Source organism: Myotis lucifugus, unplaced genomic scaffold (assembly GCF_000147115.1).
Source record: "Myotis lucifugus unplaced genomic scaffold, Myoluc2.0 scaffold_3, whole genome shotgun sequence".
Lineage (NCBI taxonomy): Eukaryota > Metazoa > Chordata > Mammalia > Chiroptera > Vespertilionidae > Myotis > Myotis lucifugus.
Window position 1 is genome coordinate 17,517,021 of NW_005871051.1, and position 4,460 is coordinate 17,521,480.

Genomic DNA, 4,460 nt, shown 5'->3' on the forward strand with positions numbered 1-4,460 from the left:
TTGAGCAAATCACAAAGAAATGGATCCAGATGAGTATATCTTACCTAGAGTCCATCCTGCCTCTAGACTTTCTCTATGTGAGATTTTTTTTTAATTCATCTTTATTGTTGAAAGTATTACAGACATCCCTTTTTTTCTCCATTGACCTACACTCCACACCCCGTACCCCAAAGCCTTCACTGTACCATTATATGTGTCCATGGATTATGCATATAAGCATATTAGTTATTTGGTTCATCTCTTCCCCCTCCCCTCCCCTTTCCTCTGAGATTCATCAGTATGTTCCATGCTTTTATGTATCTGGATCCATTGTGTTCATCAGTTTATTTTGTTCATTAGATTCCACATATGAATGAGATCATGTAATACTTGTCTGTGTTTGACTGGTTTATTTCACTTAGCATAATACTCTCCAGGTCCCTCCCTGCTGCCTCAAAGGATAAGAGATCCTTCCTTGCTCTTTGCTGCATCTACTGTGAGGATGAAGACCATTCTCAGCAAACAGACTGTGGACATCCCAGAAAATGTGAACATCACTCTGAAGGGATGCACAGTTATTGTGAAGGGCCCCAGAGGCACCCTGAGGAGGGACTTCAACCACATCAATGTAGAGTTCAGTCTCCTTCGAAAGAAAAAGAAGAGGCTCCAGGTTGACAAATGGCAGGGAAATAGAAAGGAACTGGCCACAGTTCACACTATCTGCAGTCATGTACAGAACATGATCAAGTATGTTACACTGGGCTTCCGTTACAAGATGAGGTCTGTGTACGCTCACTTCCCCATCAACATCGTTATTCAGGAGAATGGTTCTCTTGTTGAAATTAGAAATTTCTTGGGCGAAAAATACATCCCCAGAGTTCGGATGAGGTCAGGCGTTGCTTATTCAGTATCTTGAGCCCAGAAAGATGAGTTGATTCTTGAAGGAAATGACCTTGAACTTGTATCAAATTCTGCTGCTTTGATTCAGCAAGCCACAACAGTTAAAAACAAGGATATCAGAAAAATTTTGGATGGTATCTATGTTTCTGAAAAAGGGACAGTTAAGCAGGCTGATGAATAAGATCTAAGTTGTCCAGCTATAGAAACACCAAGATGCTGAATGATTTGTCACACTTGTTTATGAAACTATAAAGATGTACAATAAAAGCCTTATATTGATTTGGGGGGGGGAAAGAGATCCTTCCTTTTTTAAAAAAAAACATTTTTATTGATTTCAGAGAGGAAGGGAGAGGGGAGAGAGAGAGACAGAAACATCAATGATGAGAGGGAATCATTGATCGGCTGCCTTCTGCACACCCCCTACTGGGGATTAAGCCCACAACCCCGGCAAGTGGCCTTGATCGGAATTGATGCCAGGACCCTTCAGTCTGCAGGCCAATGCTCTATCCACTGAACCAAACCAGCTAGGGCAAGAGATCCTTCTTTTTTACAGCTGCATAGTATTCCATTGTATAAACGTTCTATGTAAGATTTTAAATGTCTGTCACTTAAATAAGTGTGAGTCTCTTCCTGTTTCTTGCTGTTAGAAACACCCTAGCCCATAGACAAGGTCAATTAAAATACACAGAGAAGAAGACAAGTACCTGAAATCATAGTGTGTCCTAACTGAGGTTGATAGATTAGTGTCACCCCTCTTTGTCCTGGAACCTCAGGGTCTCATGTGCCATGCTGCTGGAAAGACCACATTCCATGCTGTCCACGTCCTTTGGATCTATAAAACTAACCCCAGGAACTGAAATTTGACTACTATGTCTCCTCTTAGAACCTTTGAGGAACTTGGTCAACATATTCTCTAGTCCTAGGTTTCCATCTGTAAAACAAGATTGATGGCACTTGTCGAGATAGCTTTCATAGTCCACCTAATAAATCCATTGGCCCTTTTCAAAACCTCATCCATTTCTCTCTACTCATCCTCTCTCTAGTCCCCTGACCCCCTCAACCAAGAGCAGGAAGGGGTGGGATTTCAAGTAGTGGTGCTAAAAACACCACCTGAATAGGTGCAGTTTCGCTCTATGGATAACTAGAGCCTCTGTGACAAAAGAAAATCCATTAAGGTAGATGTGCATAACCCCTCTGCCTTCAGCCCACTGCTTGGCAACACCTTGCGGAATGGGCTGAAGGTGCCAGTCCTTACTTTGTGCCATTCCTTTGGACCTTTGGAACATTATAAATTCCATTCCAGGGCCCTAGATGGTGCTGGAATGCAGAAAGTCACTTCTGCTTCTTCCCTAAGAACATCTGCCAGGTACAGACTAGGCCAGGTTTAGAGAATGGGACTCCTTGGGTGGGAGGGACACACCAAATGGTACTGTATTGGGCACTTGCTTTCCTCCCCCATCACTAAACATTTCAGGCAGTGGTCCCTACAGTAAACACTGAAGGCAATATTGTAGGGAATAAGAGATCCTACAAAATGTCATGATGGAACCTGAGAGCCCTTACAAGCCTTCTCCTCTTCACCAAGGATGTGGGAGGTAATCACTTTGCTTTGACTCCCAAGACTCCATCTCCCAAATAGTTTTCCATTCCCTGGGACAAGGTATGACAGTATTCAGATACTTTATCTGAAAAACAGAAAGGTTGGAACAGAGAATCATTGCAGTCACTTCAGAATGCATATTATTGGTTATAGTATTTCCTAGAAAGGAATTCATGAGACTCCTGGAATTTAAGACTTGAGCCAAGTAGCCTCTCTGGCCTCAGTGTCCTCAACTGTTCTATAGTCTCTATGTGTTTCTCAGGGTCTAGCAAAATCAGATTAGAGAGATGAAGGAATGTGAGAAATGCAGCATAATTACTTGTCTCATTTTCATATTTGGATAGTATGGAAATATTTCCTTCTTTCTATCTCTATCTCTATCTCTATCTCTATCTCTATCTCTATCTCTACCTCTCTGCCTCAGGAGGCATGAGAAGGTGGTGACTTCCCACCCTGGTCTTCCCTCCATGTTTTATTCCAGTCTCAGCCTTCTCAGTGACTTGTGGGGCCTCCTTCCACAGGTCTCCCCAGTTGGAAAGATAGCCGAGGCCTTCAGACATTATCCCTGCCTGCAAAGTCTCCGCTGATGCTCTGGGGGTTGTCTTTCACATGTGCTTTCCTCCCACCAGATAACTAACTGGTTTTCTCTTGCTGCTTTTAATATTCTCTCTTTGTCTTTTGCCCTTGGCATTTTAATTATGATGTGTCTTGGTGTGGTCCTCTTTGGATTCCTTTTGTTTGGGGCTCTCTGCACTTCCTGGACTTGTAGGTCTATTTCTTTCACCAGGTAGGGGAAGTTTTCTGTCATTATTTCTTCAAATAGGTTTTCAATATCTTGCTCTCTCTCTTCTTCTGGCACCCCCATAATTCGGATGTTGGTGTGCTTGAAGTTGTCCCAGAGGCTCCTTGCACTATCTTCATATTTTTCTATTCTTTTTTCTTTTTGCTTTTCCATTTGGGTGTTTTTTGCTTCCTCATATTTCAAATCTTTGATTTGATTCTTGGGATCCTCTAGTCTGCTGTTGAATTTCTGTATATTATTCTTTATTTCAGACAGTGTATGCTTAATTTCTGACTGGTCCTTTTCCATTTTTTGGCATTCTCATTAAGATCTTTGAAGGTGTCACTAAGTTCCTTGGAGGTCTCACTAAGTTCCTCGGAGGCTTCTAGAAGATTCTTGAGTAACCTTATCACTGTGGTTTTAAACTCTATATCCAGTAGTTTGTTTTTTTCCTTTTCTTTCATTCATGACATGTTTCTTTGTCTCTGCATTTTGGCTGCTTCCCTGTGTTGATAGAGTGGCTTTGTGTGGTAGATGTCCTATAGGGCCCAGTGGCTCAGCCTCCCCAATCACCTGAGGTGGACACTCTTGGTGCACCCCTTTGTGGGCTGGGTGCACAGTCTTGTTGTAGTTAAGTCTTGATTGCTGTTGGTATCACTGTGAGGAATTGACCTCCAGGCCAATTGGCTGTAAGGACCCGCTGTGTCTATAATGGAAGAACTGCTGTGCTAGAGACACCCTTATGGGGCAGGACTTGCTTCAGTGGGGCTTTGGTGCTCACTGAGTCTGCCTCTTGAATGTGTCACTTATGGATGTGAGGAGTTGAAATCTGGTATCTGACCACTGGGTACACTGGCTTCTGGATCTCCAAGGAGGTGCAAAGTCAGCCACTTCCTGAGGCCATCCAGCAGGAGCTACAGTGAGATCTGCAGATTTCTCCTCTTTGTTTGGGGTTTGGAAATTTTGGAGCTTTCTGACCCAGCTGCAGTTTGTTAGGTTAGGCTGAGAAAGGACAGGCCATTCATATGCAAAAGCCATTGTGCACAGCTGTAAATTGGGTAGGGAAGGGTCTCAGGGAATTACCAGGGCAGAGCAAACAGTGATGGCTGCCAGTCAGCCATCTCCGCGTCTCCGCTTCCCCATGTCCTGTGCCCCCACGCAGTAACAATGATCCCTGCAAGCACCTCTGCAAGAAAGCCA

At 43.5% G+C, this 4,460-nt stretch overlaps 1 pseudogene; it reads left to right on the top strand.

Annotated features, from left to right (window-relative positions):
• The first annotated feature begins 481 nt into the window (after positions 1-481).
• On the top strand, positions 482-1,089 carry LOC102416815 (annotated as a pseudogene).
• The last annotated feature ends 3,371 nt before the right edge of the window (positions 1,090-4,460 follow it).